The following is a 25939-nucleotide window of genomic DNA, read 5'->3' on the forward strand; positions in this document are numbered from 1 at the left end:
TCTAATTTCAAATGCAAGGAGTCAGCTCACAGAGGAGGACAATAAAGCAATTGCTTCTGCAGGTGAGGATTTTGTTTTTCCCTCTTCCTGTTTGTGGAAGGAAATGCCTGGAAAATTTAATCTAGGGAGATTTTAGGTTTTAGTGTAGGATACTCGGATGCTGTAATATCAGAATATTTTTTGCAAGTTTTCTTTAAGCAACTTGGTGTTGGAAAAAAATAATTTTCAGTTGATCTTTTGTAGCAAAATTATGTTTCTCATTTTCTTGTAAAAGAATACTTTGTTCCAAACTGTCACTTTTTAGCAGTTGACACAGTTCCTGTTCTGCTGCAAAGTCTTGAGTTTCATTTAAGCAATGGTATTACCTGGTCATGCGATGTCATGTGCCTTTCACAACCTAATTACTTCTCCCATTTAGTTCACAAGTGTATATCTGTGGGTATGTTCACATACACATCTGGTGTCATTGAAAGTGCAGACCACTGACGCTCAGAAAATAGAAAAAAAAAAGAGAAGTGGGTTGGAGTTTTTATCTTATAAAAAAACAAACACCAACAACAGTTACTCTGAGGACTTTGGATTTTACCAAAAAACAAAAAAAAAGTGAGCATTACAGTTTACCCCTTTACCAAATTATCCCGTGGTCAGTCACTTAAAATGGAATTGATTGACTTCTTTTTGCAGCTCTGAAAACCTTTTGAGCTGACCTGGGCTGCCTGGGGCAGGGATGAGATGCCCTGCATTGCCACTTGTCTCTGGTCAAAGCTGGTGGAGCTGATTTCTCTGCCTGCAGCCTGACCCACAGCTTTCAACAGCTCAGCAAAATAAAAATTGGCATTTGATGTTTGCATCCTGCAGATAATTATAATTCTCCTGGTGGTTATGTGTCGGGTGTGGGAACCCTCCCTGGGTCTTAGCTGTGCAGGAGGGCGGCTGAGGGGCGGTGAGGGTTGCTTGATGCTCGTCCTGCTCGGGGCTTTGCCAGGACACCAGATAGGAGGATGCAAGAGCAGCGGTGATTGCGGTTGGACATCATTCATTACCCCATCAAGGACTCAGCACGTCAGTCAGTGAAAAGGCGTGTGTATTGAGCTGACAGCTCTGGATTGTTTCTTCACCAATTACCACGCCAAAGCCTTGGTAGTGTAATGAAATATGCCTCCTACCTATCACTTCGTCTTTGTCAAGCTGACTGGCTGTTCTTAGTTTGTTATGACTGCAAGAACTTTAGCGGTGTCAGAAAAATAAGCAAGCTTGTCTCCGGTGTAAAGAGATCCGAACCTCAAAGACAGAGTGGGTGCTGTTAAATAAAGATGCCTCAGTCCAGATGGAAATGGGGATGGGGGGAAAAAAAACAAACACAAAACTCATTGACCAGCCGAGGCCTCAGCTCCCATGTGGGACCCAGTGGGGGTTGAGAAATGTAAAACTTTTTTTTGCTAAACATCTTAGTAAATAAGTAAATATTTTTACTTTATTTTTTATATATTTTAAAAATATTTTATTACTAAATACAAATACTTAGTAAAGTATTCAGGGTTTCTTATCGTACATTTATTGTGGTCTAACATAGTCTAAACTTTCAGTCTCCCTTCTACATACACATTCTTTGACAGCCCTTACTTCATTATTTAGGCAGCCTGGATTCTCCTTTACAAAGCTCCCGCCTCCCCAGTCACTGAAGGTTACCAGATTGCTTGCGTCTGTGCCAGGAGCTCTCCTGCAGGCAGCGGGCAGGGCTCTCACTGCCTTTGCCCTCTCGGTGAGGAGCAGAGGGTTTATAGTGAAAGGAATTGGGCAGCCAGGACTTAAGTACTCCAGCAAAGCACCCAAGTACATGCTGAAGCGATGCTTGAGCGTGGGTTGATGTCCAGGAACTTTACTAAATAACAAAGTGAAGTGGAGTGGTGGCCCTGCAGGTAGGGTGGGGGGTGAGGCAGCCTGCTCTCAGTACGAACTGGTGGATGGAAACCCCATTCCTGCTGGGACCTTGGAGTCCCAGTGCTCCCTGTCCTGCAGCGGTGGCCGAATCCGTGTGGGTGAAATGCAGGGGTTTGACTTGGTGGAGGTGCACGTGGAACTCCAAGTATTTCCCATGTTAAACCTAATCATGAAGCTGGTTAAATCTCAACAGGGAAAACTGCTGCTGAAGAATGCGTCTGCGCACTTTGAAGTCTGAGCGATGCCTGGATTCAAATTCCTGCGAGCGATCCGTCTGAATCGATGCCACGCGTGCCATCCCTCTTGTGCGTAACATCGGTAAGGCAGGGCTGCCACAGGGCGTGGGGAGTGCAGCAGCATCCTGCTTGTTCTCGGCACTACTTTCCCTAATGAAAGAAAACTGTCGTTAGTTCAATACAGAATATTACAACATTTATTTATTTTTATTTTTTAAAAAGCTAAGTATTTAAGAGGAACACATACTCCAATCCTGTTCCAATTGCCCTTGGTTGCAAAACTCTTTTGGTTTTTAACTATTTGGTGTTTTTAACATTCAACCCAAAGAAAAAAACTTGGGAATATTAGGCCTCTTAATGCATGCTTCAAAGAACACACTTCTGAATGGTATGTAATAAATCGATCATTACTTAATAACCATAATGTTTTCCTTTTGAGTCAGGAGCTCTTGAGTAAGATGAGGATTAAAAAAAAAATAAAAATTGACAGCTCTCAGGTCATTTAACGTAAATTGTGTTTTATTGATCAGATTTGAAAGCATTTAATATTAGCTTCATGCAATGACATCAATTGAGGATGCTGTTGTCACTTTGGAAGCAAGAGTTGAAATGCAAGCCCTGTCTGTGGCAGAAGCTCGATCTCCGCAGAAGGGACTTGGCTGAGGACATCTCAGGTCCCACTGACAGTACTCAGCTAAAACTTTCTGTCTGACGTTTTGCAAACCTTAAACAATTTTGCTGATTTCTAGAGCTTTCTGTGTCTAGTCCCCTCCTGATAAAACAATGTTTACTTGCTCTTGTATTTACTTTCTAACAACTCTCCAATATCATATTTACACAGCTGATACTCTTCTGTCGGCAGGTATTTTAATAGAGCAGTTTGTTAAAGCAGCTTTCACAAGGATACAGGTATTGCTGCACGAGAGCATTGCTGTACAGCAAGGTTTCTCCTGAATGCAAGAAGAGTGATTTGCTTACCAAATTTTGTCTAGGGACATCTAAATGAAGAGGGACAAAAAGCCTGCAGCTGCAGATCCTTGTCCAAATCCATCTGTGGGTGAAAACCTGTTGGAGAGCAGGTTGATGAAAGTACAGCCTGTTCCTTGCAGCTTTGCTGTCCTCCAGCTTATCTGTCCATCCCTTCTTAAAATTCCTGTTAAAACCTTTTTGGCTTTCTCCCTCTGAAGGCAGTTGCATATGTATCTCTACTAATTCTCCTACTTGTCTCCACTTAACCAGACCTGGACCACTTCTATTTCGTGCTGCACTTCGCCTTTGCTGCGGGTCTGAGATGACAAATGGGGCTGGCCGTGGGCACGCTGAGTGAAGCCCCAGCCCTGCTGCAATCCACAGCTCGCCTATCCAGGGGCTTCAGTGGTGCTCAGACCGCATCAGAGGTGGGGCTGGTGTCATTTCCCACAGTGACGCTTCTGCTGTTAGCTGCTCTTCCAGCCAGCACGTCACGGAGGAAAGTTTTAGCAGAGCTCTTGCAGGCAACTCCATCTCATGTTATTCTTTGTCGCTACTAGTTATTGGTGGAAGTGGTTTCGAATGAGGTAAAGTACTTATGTATACACGAGTAGGGCTGCATCAGTGTTTCTTTGTTTTTAATTGTGTGTCTGGTCATGAAGTTGCCTGACCCTCTGGAGTTTTTCTGGCTTTTCTCTGGTATTTGACGCTTATTGTTTATGTGCTTTTCTAGCTCATTAATTCATTAAGCATCAGTGGTGATGCAGGCCTTTGATCCTCTTGAAAATTAACTGGTTATGCCCATCTCCTTACCAGTTCTTGAGCTGTGGCAGTACTTAATCTCTCTCTCCTGGATACTTCAGGTCATCCACAGACCTTTGCCAGGACCTTTCTAAAGACCATACAATTCGTAGGTGAGTTTCCCTTATTATTTTGCAGATCAGCTTGCAGAAAGATGCAGTTTTCCTCTACAGAAACATGTTGCTCACCGTGATGTGTGTAACTTTCAACTAGCTCTTAAAATAATCAACTTTTTCTGCAATGAAAAAAGTCATGGCTGGTTTATAATTCCACACCTCTCTTCTGCCAGAAATGCCTGCGTATCCCCAGTGACAAATCCAAGATTTGACTATTTTCATTGACAAGACTACTCGATTCCTATCCATATTCCCACATTTTTTAGTGTGATCCCTTCCTATGGAAGGTAAACTGCATCACTGCAATGTCCTTGGCCCTTAAAACCAAAAGGTATGGACAGTTTACCACTAAACTTTTGTCCCTTGGAGATGGAGCCTCTGTCCCTGGTCGGAGCCTTTCCAAAAGCTGGCTGTGAGTTGCTAAGAGACAGCTCGTCACTGCGGCAGGGCAGTAATCAGCTGCAGGCAGGTAATTAAAGTCACTACTGCTTTATTATTAACTCTTCGTAGATTTAATAAAACAAAAACCCAAACAACTTTTTGTCTGCCTACCCTCAAGCGAATAGCACAACACTCCTGGTCCATCTACATCCATTAGGTGCTGTCTGTGATTTTTTTCCTTCCTTTGGAGACTTGGCTCCCAGGGGCTCTTTCAAGTGCTCTCGCCATGACCTAACCCTCCTCTGCTGAATAATTCCTACCGAGACAACACGGTTTCCCCGCTGTGTTTTCCACGCTCCCGGGTTTCAGCAAGGCAAATAAATCAGGCTGTCTCCCATCACCAGGCAGCCTTGTTTGCTCAATTTTGCTGTTCCATTTCTTTATTGAATAAACACGTATTTATGTATTTTGTGTCCTTTTTCTGCCTGCCCATTTTTATTGAACTTCTTTATTGGCCATACTGTTGGGCTTTTCTGACGGGGGTTTGGATCTCAAAATGCTATTTCTTCAGACCAGCTGTCACTTCTGTCCTGACTTTTTCCCAGGAGATTTCTGTGCATCACTTGCATGTCTAGCTGTGCCTAATCAAAGTACCCCTCGCCTTCTCCGTGGCTTTTAGTTTCAATACCTTTGTACACTAAATCTTGCTGTTCCTCCACCTCCTTCTCTTAAGCTAAGGTGACCCTCTTCTTAAATCTTTTTTTTTTTTTTTTCCCCCCCCAGTAATAGAGAAACAGCCTCCAGCTGCAGACCTATGGGTTTCTTTTAACATCAGCATGCTATAGAGCCAAGGAGCGCTGCTCCCAGGGCAGCCCAGAGCTTTCCCAGAGCAAGCGTTTGGCGGCACCCCGGTGAGTGATGCGCACGTGTTACCCGAGCGATGGGGATTGGATTTTGGCTGCTGTTATCCCCACCCAATGAGTCCAAACTTAACGACAGGAGAGGAGGGGTTTTCTCCTGATTCACCAGTTTGGGCCCCTGTGCTTTGGTGGCTTTTTTTTTTTTTTTCTCCTCCCCTACAAGCTCCTCATTTCTCTCTGTAGGGGATTGTGGAGCTTTGGGGGATGTAGGAAAGCAGGAAAGCTTTTCCCTAATGGCTCCTGTCGCTGACTTCCAACTAAATCTGATGTAGGGAGATGCTGCATTTTTCAGGGCTGGAAGTTGGTGTCTGATGCAGGAGAGTTGGGACAGGAATGAGGTTTCTTGTCTTGCATGGCTACACCGAGGACTGTTATTTAGAGCTGTTATTTAGAGCCCTTCACCTCCACCCTAAGCACCTGTGGAGGCTTTATTCCTTAGCCCCTCAGAGGAATCACAAATGACAGAAAGAGCAGAAGATGTAATGACCCTTGAAGTAGGAGAAATTATTTACCAAACCATAGATAAGACAACTGTTATCTCCTCTATTGTGTTTCAGGGAACCAATCTATTGCAGATGTTGCCATAGCCATTCTGTTTAATTTAAAATTGTCCTGCATTCCTTATGTCTCAAATTCTTTCCTGTGAAACAAAATCCTTTCATAACCTAAATGCATCACAGGAGACGAGAAGGGCTGGTTTGTGGATGTATGTGGCCATTCCAATGGAGCTTTATGTAATTGTTTTTTAAATAGAAATCCTTGCTGTATTTTTTTTGGTCTGGTTCATCCTGGTTTTGTCGGGTGCCATATGTTTTCTGACATATGCTCCCTGTCTAGCAATAAAAAGCTACCAAGACTAAGAAGCCTTCATTAATTTGTAACAGACAGAGTAAGAGCTCCTCTGATTTTACTGACTTTGAGAACTCAGTAGCAGATATAATATAATGCAGGGATTATAAAGGAGTTTTTACTGTTGGTTTCCTGGAATAATTTTCTTTGTGCACGGGTCTAAAGGGTAAGGATTAACAAAACTATTAGTAATCAGAGGCAATAGATGAGTCTGTTTACCTATAGCTTTTAGTCCGTCTCTCTTAAAAGGGCCAGTGACACTGCTGCAAAAAGACCTGCTGGTGCTTTAAATTTGACATAGTCCCTATTTCCAAAGAGCTGATACATTTTTTATTTTCTATTTTCCCACTGAAATGAGGCAGGGTTCCCAGTTTCACCTATGTACAAGGAAAACATTTTGTACTTGCAAGACAGTACAAGGCTGGTCATGTTTTTTAGATGTGCATTCAGAGGCAGGGCAGAGCAGTGAGTCGGGTATATGTGCCAGTGTGAGCTTTATTCGCCACTTACTAATCACTTTATGAACGCTAATTTTTGTATTCCTTCTTCTGAGACAAGGTTTTGGAGGCACTTAAAGGATGTCAAACACATGCAGCTGGAGATAGCTCTGGGGATTGATTTCACCCATAGCATTGTAGGTCTTATGGTGAAAGCCATGTTACCCGCTGCTCCTGAATTGCTCTTCCTGGGACCTGGTGGTGCTGCAGAAATTAGGGTGTTTTCTATGAAATGATACAGCGCAGTGGTTGTCGGCCACACGCTAATGGAGTGGCAATCAAAGCTGTCAATGAAAATGATCTACATGCAGTGGCTTGATTATCTATGTCCTGGGATACTTCTATGCTAAAGGATTTTTCAAGTTTTAATCAGTCTGCATTAACTGTGATGCTCTTGCAGTTGATCATGGAAAGAAAGCAACCGTTGATTGTACTAAAAGCATTAAGTGACCTCTGCTAATTAAAAGACAATGTCAATGCAGCTGAGCTGAGTGCCTGGGTCTTTAGCCTTTTAGATAAACATTAAATGAAAATCAAAGAGTTTGGAGGAAATAAATGTGGTAAAGGTAAGAGACTTGTTTGTGGAAGTAGCAGGTCATATTTCAGTACAGATTATGAAGTCCATTAATGATACTTAATATACCATACAGCAAGTAATTTGTTGAAAAAGACAAAGCTTCCTCCCCAGCTGCAAGATGTCTTCACTTACTTTACCTTGACTGGGGCATTTTGCTCAGGAAAGCTTATGACGTAGTGAATCCAGTGTCTCTGTGTTGTCCATAAATAAACTAAGTGGGTTTCCTCACAAACGTGTGTCACCTTTTAAATGACCCAGACGTTCGGTGTTAAGTTCTGTGTTCGGTAATAATGTAGTCAGTGTCTACAAATGCGGTCTTACTTGCCTTTTTGCATTAATCTCAGTGTCTGGGAGAGAAAACAAAACAGGTGGAATGACTGCGTACAAGCACATCCCTTATTCCTTGGAGACTGTAGACAGTAAACAGGCTCTCCTGCTTTCTACATACATATTTATACATATATATATGTATACACACATATATGTATACACACACAGTATATATGTATGTGTATATACTGTGTGTGTGTGTGTGTATATATATATATACAGGATGAAATTCCTTTGGAAAGAGAAGCAATGGCATGACATTGTGTATGAAATTGACTGGAGCTGCTCCCTACCGTTGTCCTCCAAGGAGTCATGGTGGCCAGAGAGCTGGTGAAGGAGATTCTGAAGCAGCCACAGGGAGTACAGTATAGTTTGTCTAGTTTGTGCCATGTTCTTTGAATCCTTCCTCTGTAACATGAAACAGAAGGAAGGCTGATTGAACTATGTTTTTGCATGTGGAAGAAGTTAAATCACACGTGGGAATATTGAGAGGAACACAGTGGTTCCGACTGGTGTTTGAGCATGATATTGGCTCAGTGCATAAAGAATAGCTTCACAGAGAGGAGAAGGGGAGGCGTCTGTTTCTCTTCAGCTTAAAAGAAATGTTCCTGAAGCCAAAGGTAATCTCTTCCCAGGCAGTTCGTAACCGAGCTTCACGGCTGCCAGCCTGTGTTTGATCACACTCAGCATCTCCAGCCGAGGGGGCTGCGGGGCTGGGGGTGTGCAGGCATCCAGCCGTGGCCTCGGTCTCCATCAGAGGCCCTCTCGAAAAGGTAGTTCGGGGCAGGAGATGCTTGAGCTCTTCTTCTGCCACCACAGTGAAAGATCCAGGGTGAGATGGGCTGGGTCTCGGTGGTGCTGCTCATCTCTTGGCCAGGGAATGATGCTGGGATGAGCTCATGAGCTGCAGGCCCGGCTGGGGCCTCTGCGCATCATTTCGGACTGGGGTATCCTGTCAGTCAGAGAGGGTGACAAGATGAGGGAGAGGATTTACTAACAGAAAATGGTGATTTTTTTTTTTCCTTGGCCAAACATCTTACAAAAAACGTTGTTCATCAGGAAACCTAAAAGGGAGGGTTTGATGCAAATATCCACTTTACAGAAGGATTTTTTCCCCCAGCCTTCTTGGCAGTGAGAGGTTGCATCCACGTGCGTGACACCCCAAGAACTACCTTGTAACTTTGGAAAGAAGGTGCTTTGTCAGTTCTAGGCACTGCATTTTGTGGAGTCAGCCTCCTCCCAGCCACGGCTGCTGGGCAGAGCTCTGGTCTCAGCAGTGGCTGACTTGTTTCTTTCTGGTGTTTTACAACGGGCTCTTATTTTCAGTGTTTTTAAGGCAGAGATGTGCACCTGAAGATATTTTAAAGCTATTTCTTTAAAAGGCTATACAAATAAAATAAATACTTGGCATTGAGTTTCTTGGAGTGCATGATGAATATTTTAATAGTTAAAAATCTAGCCAGAGAGAAATTAAATGATTTAATGCTCTAAATAAATCTCTTTGTGGGTTTTAATGTGCAAGAATGGACAACAATGGCTGTAAAACCGTTCCGCAAATACTTAGATCTATGCCATAGTATACTTTGTATATGTTATATCCGTAGCCAGTAATGGTCTGTTATGTCTTTTCAGATGCTGAGGGAAGGTATTAAAACAATTTTTCTCCTCCAGCACTTTGCATAATAACCTTTAGGTTTTGAGCGGAGAGTTTAGACCTTTGGTCATGGTTGCAGAAATTCATCCTCAGCACTTTCGGTCTCAGGCCGTGAGACTCGGTAACTCAGAGCTCTTGCATCCGTGTTTGGAAGTAGGAACTAGAGAGGGGAAAGTTTTGGGGAGGCCAGAAGGGGAAGGAGGATCAGGGTTGGGATTGATCCCATACAGAGCAGCTCAGGCAGCACAAATTGTGGAGATCTCTCTTCTCACGTGACTGCTAAATATCTTGGTACTGTGAAAACTTTCAGACTAAAATGGATAGCAATTGGCTGTGTCACAGCCTAACATTTTCATGACTTTCTCCCCCCCAACCCCCATATCTGGAAAAAGATTTTGTAATATCAGCTACAACATGGAGATGAAGCATTGCTTGAGGTGTTGCGCTGATTGAGCAGTGTAACAGATAAGAAAGCCTCTGATATATTTGGTCAATTTAAAAAAAAAAAAAAAAAGGTAGTCTGTGCGACGTGTGTCTGAGTTCCCTTTCCATAAAATAGTATCTTTTACATCAGCGAGAATCCTTCAGTATTAGATCCTGCTGTAAGGCTGCCTTTCTGGCAAGTCTTTCTGCTAATCGAATTGTCTATATTTTCTTGTTTGCTTTTATAGTAATTCCTGTTGCTAAATGTAGTGAATGCAGTTGATGGTGCCCGTGTAAATTATTAAAATTATATAGAGTAATAAAAATGTATTGTGTATAAAAAGATAAAAGCTCAAGTTGCACTGCCTTGCTCTGCAAGTTACTTTGGAAAATTATCTAGTATTTAAAATTTATACAAGCTATACATTAAATACTGTTGTTTGTTTGTCTTTGCATGTTTTCCAAAACAACATGTTTGAATGTTTTAATTTTTAGACTTTCAGTTTCTTTGAAGAAAATGGGGGGACATCTGCTAAATTTTTTGATTTTTTTTTTTTGAAAGGATCTTGATTTGGATGCTCAAAAAAGTGTTGAAAATTATAAATCACTTCTGAAAATGTACGTGGGATGTTCATAGCAAGGAACACTGAAGAGACTTAACTGTATAAACTCCGCTCTGTTAATTCATCACATTACTGCACAATGTTTGTTTTCTTTTTATTAAAACAGTAGAGTTTTTTTGGGAATCAATGAAATAAACTAAGCCTTTCACACCCACTGGCCCCTCAACCTCACAGTAATAAAACAAACTTTTTGGGTTTTCCCCTTCTCGTAGCAGGCACTCGGGGAGCAGATATAGGAAGTGTCATGAAAGTTGGAGAGAAACACAAAACAGCACAGATGTAAGGCTGGTCTTATAAGGAAAAAAAAAAAAAAGAAGAGCACTGCATAATCTCAGCCCTTGCTAGAGAAGATGTGGTGAAATGTTGACTCTAATTGCCATGGGACATAGATTAGCAGATGGTCCCATGGATAGACTGCTCTCCATGTCTATAAATAGCATAAGCTAATTTATGCAAGATCTTTCTTTTCTTTTATAGCCTTCTCCCAACACGTCGCTGTCTTTCTGGCAAGGAAGTGCCCGGCACTGGAGCTAGAATACAGGTCTTGTGTAAAGCCCTGGCATCATGTGATTACGTTACAGCAAAAAACCATCTGATCAAGTGACTCGTGATTGAAAAGACAGCCAGTGACAGCCCGATCTGAATGCACCTTCATTTCAAAAATAACTATCGGGTATCTGCAAGTCAGCTGGAATAATAGCAGTGCGAAGCGGGGAAGGCAGCACACCTCCGAGCGGGGTCAGGGAGCCTTCATGCCGTTTCCAATCTCAGGCTGTCCGAGTGCTGTTTGCTTTGCAGATCTCGTCTGCCTTCAGCTTCCAGCTCCCCGCTGGAAGAGGCAAGCGGTCCTGCCGGAGCTGGTGGGAACCTTACACCTCTGTCTGCTTGCACCAAGGCTGAACGAAAGCTCTGGTGGGTGAGGTGCTGAAATGCTTTGGGCTGGTCGTAGGTACGGATCCTGCCCCCTTCAATGGGACCTGCCAGGCAGCCCGGCTGTGATGCTCCATCCCACCTCAGCAAACAGTGAAGCTCCTGCTGCTGTCAGCAGCAGCGAGATCGGGGCCCTGGTTTCTTTGTTTCTCAGGGTTCACCTCCCTGACGCGTGGACCCCGGGTGCTGCAGCTGCCTGTCAGCCTCCCCTTATCTCCGGAGCACGTTGCCATCCCTGCCAGCTTTCCCCAGCCTCCCATTCAGCTCCTCTCTGTCAACAGCTCCTGCAATGGAAGCCTCACTTCGTGGTTCATATTTTTGGCCCCTTTGTCACTCAGGATGGCTCATGTCAGTAGGCTTGGCTACAAGTGTTACCTAGCAAGCAGGTATCAGATCCCCAGTGATATTTATGCTTTTTTTTGGTGCCATTTGTGCCTCGTCCAAAGAACTCTGAGAAAAGCCTCCTTCTGAGCAAGTGCAGCCATCGCTGTGCAATGTTTAGGGCTGTAAATCAGCTGAGTCAGAGCAGTATATGTCCAGCTCTGCCTTGCTATTACATCAAATTAAAGAAGTAAAATTAAATAAGGAATAAGCAAAGAATTTGCTAAGCTGCAAAGCAAGTACAGGGAGTTGGGGTTTTTATTTTTTATTTATTTTTTTATTCTTAGCACTTTCTTTTCCCAACATTAGCAAAATATCCAATAGCCCCTGAGGAAGGCTGAGCCACCCCTTTGCTGACTCCCTGGACAGGGAAATGAAAACGTAACAGGGAACCTGCAGCGTGAGTGACTTGATGCCATCTGAAGCCTAATGCCAATCAAAACCAGCCACCAGAAACGTGCATTGGAAGATCAAGGCCCAGGTTCTGCTCCGTGCTAAATCTAAACCCTGCTTGGGTCAGGTGGGATATTCTGGATTTGCCTACACATAATTTAGAGCAGATTTTGGACCCTGCTCATGAGCATTATGCCTTTCCCTACAGGAAGCAAGATTGCTTCTGACCTTACTTAAACTAAGCAGCTTTAATCGTCGTGTATGGAAACACCAAGACTGGGCTGGGGGCTGGGGGCGCAGCCATGAGAATCCTATAATCTTTGGTTAAGTTGTAATGAAATTGTCCAGGACGAGAAGGAAACAGATGGATTCTGATTAATTTCTCACAAGTGTAGACCTCAGCATCCGATGTAACATATGTGGCGAACAAATGTCACTCATGCCTCCAAAGTGCAGAAAATATCACTATTGTCAGGATATATTCATTGGCATATTGGCTGCTGAACTCACAAGGGTATAAGGATGCTGTGCATTACGTTTAGTGCTGAATTAAATATTCAGAGGCAGAGATACCTAACCTGTCTCTGTATGCCTCACTGGTTATCACAGTTGAACTTAATGAATTGAAAGAGGGAGGGGAAGGGAGATCTCCCCCCTCCTTTGTAAAGCGTTATTTACTGGGGAAGAAATATCAAGATGGCTTGCTATTTCTGCTTTACAGCGTTCACTTGGCTGGCAATAGAGGCTGAGTTAGGGAAAATAATGCAGCTTTGAGCTGTAAATGAGCAACTACACTACTTTGATCTTGTACTGATAGAAATCAGAGCCCAGCTTTGTGTTTGTGGAGTCGCTCTGGTTTTTGTCACTTCTATAATCTATTTCATGTAATTGCATATTTAAAAGAAATGAAGTTCATTTATTGATTGCCACTGCATTGTTTAAGGCAGGTAAACATAAGAGGCCAGAGCTACTTGCTCTCGTCTCTGTGTAGGCTTACGAAGTCGAAGGAGCTCTGCATGCGAGTAAAGCGAGGCCCCATCTGCGCTGAGGAAAGATATTCATTACAGCTGACTTGTCCTGTTAGAATTACTGCCCCAGACTGTTTCTCGAAAAAGGATGTCACTAAGATATCTATTAGAGTATTTCATCGCCACACTTGGGCACCGAATATTGAGCAGGGGGGCTCCTGCGTAGCCCAGGCTCTGCACCTGGAAAAGGCTCCCCCCTTTCCGTCCACCTCCCTGCAAAACCAAGGAACATGTGCGTTGGTGTCTTTCCTTCTAAAAATGAATTCCTCATTAGAAAAATAGTGAAACATAGGTACTTTGCTCTCTGTTTCGCTGTATGTTAAAATTATATCCATCTTAATTTGTACGTTTCCCTCTTCCCCTTTGGCAAACACTGCTCAGGCTCACATTACAGGCTGGTTGGTCTTAATGATCTCCTTTGTAACAAGTGCATACACATCTTTTGGGAGAGCTGAAACACCTCAAAAGGAGCTTTATTTCTGATTGAGGAAAATGCAGCTGGTAGGGCTGGGGAGTATGCGACAGCCACATTTGCTGCTGTCACAAAGTGGCTAAAGCACACTCGCTCTTTCTCATGCGGTGTTTTGCTCTAAATTGAAGATGCAGCAAATCTCAGTAATAGCTGGGGCTTTGCTAAACAGCACCCATCTGCTGAAGTCGTAACCTTCGTTTTAATTAAGACCTCTGGTTTTGGAAAACTTGACCTGAGACTCTCATTTCCCTTTTTTTTTTGGTCATTTAATGTTTCGACCTACGCTGGCCTACAGGCTCCTGATGGCTTGTGAAGCCCAGCAGTGTTTTGTTTGACTCCTGCGCTCATTAGGGACAACGAGTAGTGTCTCTGCTTAAAACTTCAAAAATTCTAATCAGACAATCGGACCAATTCTTCAGGAAGCCACTGCCCAACTGAGTGCTGGTTTTGCTGAAATTCCTGCCCTGTGTTGTTTCCAACAGTTTTTGTCTGTTTTTGCCTTAATTATGTGCCAGGAGGGGTGGAACAACTTGTGTGTCTGCAAACTTTGTGAGCAACACTGCTATCCTTTGTTGGCTGGGAACTTCTTTTCACTTCTGTTTTTTGTTCTTTTTTTTTTTCTCCATGGTTCCTGACCACGTGTCACTTGGAGTTTCCTCCATGAAGCTGCCACCAGCGCCAATGGGACTAGGTTTTATCATTGCTTATTGCATCAAGACTGCACAAAGCAGCACAAATCCTCTGTTGGTCTCCAAAATCACCAAACAAGGTCAGACCGGCTCTTTTTTCTTTATTTTATTGTGTGGCACTGGAACTTCTGTGAAACGCGGTGCAGGGATTCTGTGACCTGTAAGAGAGGTGATGTTATGAAGCTACAGCAGAATTTTTTGACCCAAGCTTGTGTTATGTGAAAACCTGAGAGGCTCACGGCGCCATCCCAGCTAAATGCATGGTGTGCTGAATAAACCTACCTGCTGCACCGCACGGCAGAGCTTTTTGTGGGTAACCAGCAGGGCCTGAAGCCACAAGAAAAGGTGAAGCCAAGGAGAGAGATGGGAGACGAGTTTGTGGGGAAGCTAAAATGGTGGGTGTGGAGATTTTAATTAATTAATTGCAAAGCTGAAGAGAAAATGAATATATAACCAATACAGAAATAACTCGTGCCTAAAAATAGTCCCAGAAATCAGTTTAACTGAGAATATGCTCAGCCAAGTGAAGCCATTTCCAAGGTGCAGGGTGATGAGAACGGGACCCGAGCGCGCCTTGCCATTGTCTCTTCAGCTGGAGCACTGCATGTGAGAGTCCCAATTGCTGCTTCCTGCATATAGCGAACCGGTAGAGATATTAAATTGGGGCATAATGATGAATGAAACCGTGGGACGTGTCTTGATTATCCCAGGTTTCTAATGTATAATTGAATTATTTTGGTAAGTATATTTCAAGCCCTTTGATTTCTGGCCTCTGTTTTTAATTACTCAGCCCCCTCTTGCCCTTGTGCATTATTATGCTATTCATTAGCATTCCGTGAGACTACAGAAGTTTGACTTCTGAATAAAGTAGCGTACAAAAGAGAAGGGATGCTTTTATCTTACCACTTAATAATTTAAATGGAACTCTTTTCTTTAATCAATGTTTAATAGTACAATAGCCGTTTATTTAAACTGCACATTGCCTAATTTTGCAAACAAAAAAGAGGGGAAGGATAAACACGTTTAGAAATAATGAGCTTTGTAACTATTGTAATCTTCAAAAGATTTAAAATATCTACAGCACTTATAATGTCAGTTCCTCTCAACGAGACAGTAACATGGGCCTGGATGTATCTGTATCATTTATGCAGCGTTAAGTAGTACAAGCCTATTTTTTATTTGCGGGAAGCAGAAAACCTTTCTAATTGCAAAACTGAAAGCTACTCAGCAGCGTTAATATTGTTGGCATGACCGCCAGCTGTGATGATTAGGATGTGTGACAGAGGGAGAGATAATTTGATCACAGGCCTGGGGACTAGGAGCTCCTGTGGCCTGCTCCCTCCCAGCACACCTATGAAGGAACATATGGGGAGAAACATAGCTGGGGTAGAAATCCAGTGGGGATGTTCTGCGTGTGTGATGCTTGTGCTAAATCCCCAACAAAATGGGGTTTGGATGAGGCTCAGTCACTGTGGGCTGGAAACCGGGAGCCTGAGCCATGGCAAGGTCGGGGGACCTGCAGAACCCGACATAAAAGAGATGGGCTAAAGCACTCGTCCCTCTGCTCGGTGTCCTCATCTGTAAAACAGGAATTGATCAGGGATATCTTGAGGATTTAGAGATATCTGGAGACCGCTTTGGAGGCATTAAAACTAGTGAGCATAATATCTGCATTTCAAAGTACTCTTTGGACATCTCTTAATTCATTTTGACAGCAGCCCCGCACAAGAAACGTGGCCGTCTCCATTGTCTGGATGGGATAACTGAGACCAAGGGACTGGCCTGAGATGAAGGCAGCTGGGGAGGGGAACATGAGCACAGGATAGCACGAGGACAGGGGCGCAATATCCCCAGCAGCCCAGCAGTTTGGTTGTAAAAGCACCCGTGCCGGCAAACTGCTCTACCCACACACACCGGGGGTGTTAATCCTACATAATCCCCGTCTGATGTCCTGGTCAGGCTGTTTTCAACAAATTATTCCCCAGGCAGCAAGACCAGACCTTTTTTTCCTGTTGATGTGTGTCTCCTGGCCCCTAAATCTTTCCCTTTGCTGCCAGCACATCCAGTTCTCTCTTTTTTTTTTTTTTTTCCCCTTTTTTTTTTCCTTCCCCCTTTATCTCCCCAGATCCACGTCTCACAACCCTTTGTGCAAGCTCGGAGCTCCTTCCCTTCTCTGCCTTTTTTCTTCCTCTTTTCTTGGCTTCGCAGAGGTCTGGAGTAAAGACTGGAGGGGAGTGACTGTGTCAGGAGCAAGAGGGTGGTAAGGACTGCGTGGAGAAAAGTAATCTGATGCTGTGGGCTTGTTCCCTCCTATTGGGACTGTTTTGTAACTCCTGTTGACTGAGAGCTTAGCTGGGTTATTCTAACATGAGATGAGGAAGAGCTAAGACTTTTTTTTTTTTTTTTGACTCTTTCTTCCACGCTAAACAGATTTATCCACGATAAGAGAACCTGCTACTGACTTATTAATTTGCAGTGAGCTGCGGTATTAAAAGCAACTGAGATTTTCTACTGTTTTTCACATGCACGCCTAAAAAAAGTTGCGCATGGCCAACTTGGAAGCTGAACGTGCAATTCCAAACCCGTAGCCGATAGCGATCGCATGCTAGAAGCAGCCTGCCCTGCTCCCCGCAGCACATTGCCAGTGGTTCCTCCAATTTGAGGGCTGTTTGTCCTGGGTGGCGGCGGCGATTTGTATCGCAACAGCACTTAGGGAGCGTGGCCACGGTTGCATTCAGCTCTGCAGTCGCTTGTTGCGAGGCAGTGCCCTCCCTCGTATTTAAGCACCTGGCTCCCGCTGAAGCGTGTATTTGGCCAGCACCGCTGGAGCAGGCACCGGGGCTCCAGGAGGAGCGGAGGGCGCGCAGTGAGTTGGGGAAGGCTGCGCGGAAAGTGCTGCGAGAGCCGGGCTGCCTTGCTGGGGGGCTGCTGCAACGCGGCTTTGCTCTCAGCACAGCCTCATCTTGCACTTTTTCCATCGCAAGCGCATTTCCGAGCGCGCTCGTTTATTGACAGCGAGCGGGACCGTGGCGCACGGTGACACGAGCAGGGGGAGGCTGCGGCCCGGCCCCTCTGCCCCCCGCTCAAGTTGCGGCCGTCTCCAAAAGATGCTGCCAACTCCGGGCAGGCTGCGAGCTGAAGCGACGTCTCCTTCCCCATCCCTCGGCTGAGCAGAGCCCGGCGCCGGAGCTGGAACAAGGTCAGGGCTCGGCGAGGATCCGCCGGGGGGGGGGGGGGAACCGGGCAGCAGGGGAGAAGCGGAGGGAGGCAGGGGGGAGAGAAGCCGGGGCAGCGCCACCCGGCTCTGGAGAGGAGAGAGGGGAGGGGAGGGCACCGAGGAGCTGGTGCGGAGCCGGTGCGGAGCATCCTCCCCGCAGCCCGGGAGGGGAGGCGGCCGCGCTGCTCCGCTGGATGCGGCCCCCCCGGGTAAGCGGCGCCGGGGGCAGAGCGGGGAGGGGAGCGGGGGGTGCTGGTGGTGGTGGCTGGGGGGCGGCAGAGCTCAGCCCCCCGGGAACTTGCGGTGGCCGCAGCCGCTCCCCGGCTGCCTGGGGCCGGCTGGGTGCCGCCGCTGTCAGCCGAGCCCGGGGCGAGTCCGGCGGCTGGGCAGGAGCCGGCTCCGGCACCGCGATGGGGGGAGCCGGGCTGCACCGCTCCCGGGGCTCGGGAGAGGCTCCAGTGCCCGTTTGTACCCGCGTCCGGTAATTAATTCGCTGCCGTAGTTACTCCAGCGAGTCGGGGCATTCAGACGGCATGAGCAATCGGACAAGCTCGCTTGCAGATATCACTTCCCCCCCACCCCCCTTTATAAATGTTTTTAATTTCAGCTACCAATTTTACAGCTTCTGAAATACTTCCATTTCCCACATCAGGTGGTTTCTCGCTGCTGGCACTTTTACCTTTCTGAGTGGGAGATGTTGAAGATTTACTTTCTTTAAAATAGAGCAGTAACAATGCCCACTTCTTTCAGTGAGACACGCGTTATTTCCTGACCCCACCAACTTCACTTGGACAATAGAAGCTGGAAATAATCATTTCAGAGATGCTACTTTCCCTCTTTCAACAAGTTGCATTATTCCCTGCTCCAGTAATTTCCTCTAAGACTCCCGTTCGTCATCGTTATGTAGATGGTGTGTGAGATGCGTGATGTTCAACCTGCAGTCACTGGGGATTAATGCCTGGGCATGACATCATCGACAGCCAATGAGGCGGTGGGTTTGGACCCAAACTGACCCAAACTGTCTTCAAACTGACGTGGTGGTGCTGCCCTGCTCCGAGGGAACAGCCCAAGTTTGGCCAACGGGGCTGGTTTCCGAGCACGGGCTCCTTGCGCTGCCCCCTCTGGGATAGGCAGGGCTCGTTAAACAGCCCCGTGTGTGCGGTTAGTCTGGTGGGTCAAGGATTTCATTTCTTGGCGGAGGACATATCACTTTGCTGATATCGATAGTTATGGTGTGACTGAGCTGGCTGTTGGCAGCGTATAAGCAGCCAAAGTCTTCTCAGCCCCTGTGGCAGGAAGGCTGCCTGAACAGCGTGCTGGAGCACAGCGGCTTTACCTGTGCTAAACGCCTCCCTTTCCTCACCGCTTAGAGCTGCTCACCTGGAGGTAGGCACGGACTCAGTGTCGGAGGAGTTGTAGGGAAACGGTGCAGGCAGGTGGGTGCTGCTGCAGCTCCCCAGGCAGGACAGCGTGTGTCCCCTGCCTGCTGATCTTCGATGTGCTCTTACCTCCACCCCAGGACCTCGGCGCCTCCATGCCGCCAAGGTCCAGCAGCTCTGAAGCCCTCGGCCTCTGTCCCTGCTACGTTGCTGTAGGGCTACTTAAAACTCAGCTGCCTTGGGTAGCTTTTGCAGGATCACAGCAGGTGTTATTAAGCACGGCCTGCCTCCAGAAATGGACACTTCTGCTTCCTTAACCATCATCGTTTCACAGCAGATTTGTTCAAGTCCCTGCAGGTCAGCCGGGGGCTTCAGCGCAGACTGCCCGAGACCCTTTGTGTCAGGATCACCAAGATTTGCACACAAATCATGTGTGCCGGTTTAAATGTCTTCTTCAGGTTCGCTGGACTTCTTACTGTTGAACGTAAATTTTTGGTCCAGAGTCATTGCTAAAGTCTTAATATATTTTTTTGATACTTTATAAGCAGGTGCAGGTGAACTCCCCTACCATTGCCTCTGCACCGAGAGCCATTTATATTGAGGGAACCACGCAGGATATTAGCAGTATGGCCGGCAAGCCTCAGAGGTGTGTGCAGTTCTTACGCCTTCAATACCAATAAAACATGACAGGATACATCTAATGAATTACCTTTAAATTAGAAAGCAGTAAACAAGCCATTATTGGATTAGGGGAATATTAAAATTAGAAAAATGTTAGTGTCTTTTGATATCCCGTGGCACATTTTTACTGGCTAGGAAATGACATGGGTTACTGCAGAGAGAGAGGGTCTCTAGAGAACTGTAATGATTTTCATCTGTGTGAAATAGATTTTTTTTTTGTTAATGCTATTACTTACAGCATCATCTAAACATAAGATGGTAGCAGATTTTTTTTTTCCTTCTACTTTCACACTAATGTTTGCTATTGTTTTTCTGAGTGACTTAGTGCTTGTGGAAGGTGTAGATTTGATGTACTCTGTTAGCTAAAAGCTCCTAATTATACAAGAAAAACACATGCAAAACAATACAAGAGGCTTAGTGATAGATTTCAGTCCAACACTGAAGAGCTTTTCTGCCTTGCCAAGGTGCAGAGATGATAGCTTGGGTTCATGCCCACGTATTCCATGTCATCCTTGCTCAGCTACCTAGAAGGCTGCCCCAGCTCTGGTTTATGATTTAAATTGCATGAAAAGATTCCTACTGGCTTCATTGGGATTTACATCTACTCCTAAGAACTAGATTAAATCCACCAGCTCTCCCAGTCATACGTCTCGCCATGCAAGCGCTCCCTGGAATTGCCTCCCAGAGGTGACTGCTCTGGATTAGATCTGAATTGGCAACTGGCTGGAGGTACTTGTGCAGAGCAGCTCTTGATCTCCCCATGCCAACCTTTTATTAATCCGGGGCCAACACCTGCTGTCCTTTCTCCGGCAAGATGCCCAACTAAGGACTGGGCTTTGAATGAAAAGGGCAAAATCTGGCCAGCACGGCTCAAGTGGTAGAAAAAAATGTATATTTAAGAGGTAAATACTAAAATATTTGGTGGAAACTCATTAATTATCAGGTTCATCGAGAATAAAACTTCTTGTGAAATCTTGAAATTACTGTGGTCCTGCAATACCAGGTAACTCTGGCCAATGGAAAATCAAGCCCCTAATCTAGAACTAAACTCAAACTAAACTACAACAAGTAGTGGTTTTGTTTCAAATATTAATATTTAAGAACACTCAAAGACAAGTTTTTTTTTTAACTCCTTATCAATATGAACACGGAGCAGCAAGGTGCCTTTCAGAGCTAAGCCTCATTCCAGTGTCCTGAGGAAAGTCTTGAGGATTCTGCTCTGTCCTGGATTTTGGAGGAGTGTTCAGAATAAAGAGCTCTTTGGTATGTGTGCTCATCATCCAATATACTGCATTTTTCTTGTCTCACTCACACAGTTTATGGCCCTGGAACTTCTTGCCCCCTCTCAAGGTCTACTAGGAGAACTCCCTCAGCATCTCTTTTTCCCTTTTAAAAATTTGATAACCGTCATGCAAGCTGTTGTTTTGAAGCCAGTGCCAGCCCTGTAGATCAGGAGATCACAGCACACTTTCACCTGAGGTTAGGCAGTGCAACGTGAGCTGCTTTGCAGTGGCAAAGCATCCTGAATGCTTGCAAGCTATGGGGATTTCTACTGGGCTATGTCACTGAATCCAGACTTCTTTGCTTTTCTACAAAGGCTTATACAGAGGAACAAAGGGCTGCAGATTTCACCAGTTTTGGTTTATGTTAATTTTTTTGCATTGATTACTTTGGAAAGGCTGTTAGCTGAAAGGCTGACTTCCTCAGAGCCAGTGCAACTGCTCCAGAGTGAAGCTCAAATGAAGAAAAGTAGTATCAGGTATCTCTGTGCCTCAAAAGGTGACCCGTTGTTTTTATTGCCCTTCTGTTGTGTTTCAATTTCAGTTACACTTTACAGAGAACATCTGTGGAATAAAAACTCTGGTGGGGTCAGGCCTTTCTCCTTGGAGGATATTTCCCCTTGCGCAGCACCAGTTTTTCTCCCTCCCTCCTTTAAAATAACAAGTCAGGTGCCATGAGCAGAAAGGATTAAGTGGCAGCACTTCCAGCCTCAGCGTTACACGGTGGTGAAATTCCGATTAAAGAACTTAGTCCCCAGCCTTCAATGCAGAGCTTTTGCCCCTTTCTGCTCTCCAACCTGCCGCTTGCAGCACACCTTAGCTGTGTGCATTGCGTCCTTCAAAAACGGAAGGGTTATGGTATAGCTGGGGCCAGCGTGACTTGTTGTTTCTGGACTGACCAAGTAAAAGGAGAGAGCAGGACACTGATGGTTTAACTCTTAAAGAATTTGTAGGCTTTTGTCCAGTCTGCAAGAAACTGCCAACTAAACCAGACGCATTTCAGTAGTGCCTGGGCATGGATAAACCAGTTCACACAACTTGTTTTAGCTTTTTAACACACATTGCAAATCTCAGGTTCACATTTGCATAATTCAGGTTATTAGTTGATGTGTTTGCATTTCCTAAACTACGTGCCAAATTCGCATTTGGCATCAGCTTCAGAGTGTTAATCTGAGTGTAAAGGGGAAAAGGAGAAAATTCAGTTGTTGTAGGCAACATCAAATGGTTAGTGACTTTTCTTTTCAACAAAATTAAATGACTTTCTTTTTTTCATGAGTCATTTCAGGTGTTCAATGAAAAATTTGGAAATTCTCTTAATTGATAGGGTACCTCGTCTTTCACAAGTGCATCTCCTGGATTTATATATATTGAGAATTAATAAAGCTTCCAGCGTATATTCTGAGCCTGTGTAATTAAGGACTGTACTTCGATGTCATTTGTTGTGTCACCCAGACTCCAGTTGGGGAGACCAGGGTATTTTATGTTGCCATCTGCAAGCGGGCGCATCCCTGCATGAGTGAATCTGTTTGAAGGACCAGGCTGTGGCTGCTTTAGTCTAGAGAGCATAGTTACCCTCGGATTTCTCTGCTGCTTCCATTATTCAATGAGAATTATGTGCGTTTATGATAGTCTGATCAGCAAATAGAAGTGCATTGCAGATACAGATATATTGTGAAGTACAGCGGTTTACATTAATAGGAAGGATTTATCTTGTTGCAGTATTGAATTTATGATGCTAAGCTGTGATATTTTCCTGTTTCAGAAATGTTATATTGCAGTGAGCTGATATCAGGGTGATAAAATAAATGTTTCTTTTTTAATTTAAGCCACTGTAACATGCTAATAATGTCGGAGACAGGAAGAGAAATGTCTTACTTCAGAGATGAATATAATACATTGATATTGTAATTTCTCAACAAAATTAATTTAACTTAGACTCCTAAATGAAACTTCTTATTTTGTTTAAATGACAAAACAGATGTGGTTGTGGTCTTTGACAGAAGCATACTTTTGGACACCAGTTGTGGGTTTGATATGCTCTACTTAAATTAGTTTTTGGGGCTACTTCTTCCCTATGATTCTAAAAGAGAAATAGAGAAGCTGCAGTGGCTGGCGATGGTCCCTTCGCTGGGCATCCAGGCAGCCCGTGAGCTTGACTCCTTGCTTCCTTCCTTCCATCTTCCTGACAAATGCCTGACAGATGTGAATATCAGGAAGGCAGGAGGAGTCATCTTTGCTGTCATCTCCTCTTCTGGCTGTTGCCAGGGACCTTGTCAATGCCAGGGCTGTATTCAGGACTCCCAGTTGCCCTGTTCCTAGAACATGGGATAGAGCGTGAAGGAGATCTTTGTGCTGATCTGCAGCACGCTTCCACTGCCACCTGCACATTGTGTATTATCAGCTCCTGGGGGGAACTGGCCAAGCCCCATATTACTCAGAGATGCTCCCTGGGTTGTGCCTTGTGCAGGGAAGGGGAATTTCGTTGGCCCTGCTCGTGGAGGTGAGCAGAGAGGAGGCTGCTGTGGCTTGGTCAGCGCTGAAACCTGTCTCTGGGGCCACAGCACTGCTCCTTCCTCAAGGAACATCGGGACGCAGCGAGCCAGTGAGCTTGATGTTGGTCAGCTGGTAGTGTTGTTATGAAGCTAAACCTTTTCCTCTTTGCACATACAGAGCTTTGTCTCACCCCATTGAAAGTTTTAGTGATTTCAGTGGAATGGGTCCAGCATGAATACAGGTAGCTGTAAAAGACTGTCCTGACTGCCTGGTGGGCTCCTGTTGACTGTGTTGCTGTTTGCACGGAGCACCATCATTGTAATGACTGTGAAGCACCGTGGTTAGAAGTCAAGTGCTATAAAAATTTCCCCAAACGTACATCCACAGCAGCAAGTGGACCTGCACATAAAAAAGGCCACTGAATTGAGAAAAAGGATTTGTAATTCTGTGGAATATAGAAAGATTGTTGTCTGTGTGTATTCCTGTTACATTAGTCAGTGAAACAGCGTCTTTGAACCTTTGCATTGATATCCTTTACCTGTAAGAACATAAGAGAGTATTTGACATTGGCTTGTTTAGCTGAAAGGTACTGCTGGAGTAGCAGTTTGACTGTGGAAATATTTACCAGTTCCAGGGTGTATGGGTTTAACTGGAGATGAAGAGGGAAAAAGCAAAATACGTATTTTAGTGTTGAATTATTCCCATATTTTTGGTATGCTGCTAAAATGATCTGTTCTGCTTTTGAATAGTTATAGATATGTTTCTTTTTAGGGACAATTAAAAGACCAAAATTTTGTTAGAAAATTTACTTTTAAAACTCTGCACGGATTCTCTTAATTTATGGGAGTATCAGGTAAGAAGGATTCTCCCCCTGTTTCTACACCGAACTGACACAGAGGGATGGATCTGAGGTGAAGCAGGGCAATTTCTGGCAGAATAAGTATAACATTCCACCTGAGAAATGAATAGGTTCATTTGGTTCGTTAACTGTTAGAAATTAATTGCTATTGAGCTTATCCACATACTTAATAGCATTTCCCTCCAGAACATTTCCTTCCTGTAGATGTTTCCAATGTATTTTTGTGATATATACTTAGGTTTAACAATAGAATAGACGAAGAAGCCCTAAACCTCCAAGAATAATTACTGTTTATAGCACTGAAAAAGGTGCAGCAACATTAAATACAATTACTTACCCTGCCGGTGTGCATCGTTCACCGACCATATGCTTCAGGTTGTGTTTGCTCTCTAGTTGTGCCCTGGGCTGAGCCGAGCCGTGCTGTTGGGTGGATGAACAGGTAGCTGCCTCTACCCAGCCTCTTTGCAGATGGCTGTAGAAATGAGAAGAAAATCGGGTGTTTTGAGCAAAACTCTTTTTTTCTTTCCTGTTTTCCATGTGCTTCTTGAAGAGAATGTTCAGCAATGAATGAACTATTACTGTTAAATCTTGCTTGGAAATATACTCGAGAGGGACAGCTATTTGTAATTAGCATATTTGGAATATAAATTATTGTATTACGGCTGAAATACTGGTACATCTTCTGTTTTTTCCTCATCTAAGAGAAAAACTAAAGATTGAATAAAGCCAAACTGATCTTGTTTAAAATGCTTTTTTCTACAGAAGTAACATCTTCTGTTACAGTTAATGAGTATTGTTGTCTTTTGCTCAAATTCTTTGTTACAGAGGCTTAGAGCAGAGGACTTTAATAATTAAAGGGACACCTTCTCTGGAGTGGCTATCTGATAATAGTCCATAGGATTTAAGAATAATATTTTAAAATAATTGGTTTTCAAGTGAATAATTGTGCATTACTAATTGGAGGGCAAACGGAAAATCTGTAACCTCCAGACAAATGGTGGTGTCTGTCTTTAAATAGCCAAACAATTTTTCCTTCTATTTTTCCACCCTCAAGACAAAAATAGAATAAAATAAATCTCATTCAGGTTGCACTTAAGTATGACCAAACTGATAATTACATTATTATAGAGAAGGGCAGGGTAGCTGGAGGATATGTACAAGGTGCATTAGTCCCACAGATAGAAGCTGATTTACTTATTGATAGTAGAGACACGTTTTAGTCACTTTATGGAATTAACAATTGATCAGCTTGTTAGGTTCTAGTTCTTCATAAGCACAGCATGTTTATTCATTATTGTCATTACATGGTGCAAGCAGATGAGGTCATGATTAGCGAGGCAAAATCTAGAAACATTTAAACTTGCTTAAATATAACTTTTGCAACAGGCGATTTTTGAGCAATGCACTGATTCTTGCTTTTCACAAATAAATATAACTTATACCTGCCTGGGTAATTTGCATTTCATTTACATTTTTTTGAACCATCAGATCTGTTTTCCAAATACCAGAGAATCAGGCTTGTAGAAGTGTAATAAGATAGGCAACGTAAGATGGGCATTGCTTTTAAATTGCCTCGGTCACTGTAAATATACACTGATACATAGTATTGCAAATGATAAACTAAACACGCTGCTGGGGGAGAATGGAAAGATGTTATTCCAATAAATATATTCATGATTGTTTGTTACTAAGCGTAAGTTATTTTTTCTAAATCAGCATTGACTTAAGCTTGAGCAAACTCAATAGCAAAAATTCCCACAGAGGCTTCTCCTGCTACATATGACTAATATATTAAAGAAGATAAATAGTCATTTTTAAAA

General features: G+C 44.2%; 1 protein-coding gene across 1 annotated transcript in view; it reads left to right on the plus strand.

Moving 5' to 3' along the window:
- The first annotated feature begins 5294 nt into the window (after nt 1–5294).
- The window catches only part of TAFA4 (TAFA chemokine like family member 4), an 82380-nt gene continuing 61735 nt past the window's right edge, over nt 5295–25939 (plus strand). Inside the window, exon 1 of the mRNA XM_035546990.2 lies at nt 5295–5355. The gene's annotated coding sequence lies outside the window, so the exon portion shown is untranslated. The remainder of the gene's footprint in view (nt 5356–25939) is intronic.

Source organism: Cygnus atratus, chromosome 10 (assembly GCF_013377495.2).
Source record: "Cygnus atratus isolate AKBS03 ecotype Queensland, Australia chromosome 10, CAtr_DNAZoo_HiC_assembly, whole genome shotgun sequence".
NCBI classification, from domain to species: domain Eukaryota; kingdom Metazoa; phylum Chordata; class Aves; order Anseriformes; family Anatidae; genus Cygnus; species Cygnus atratus.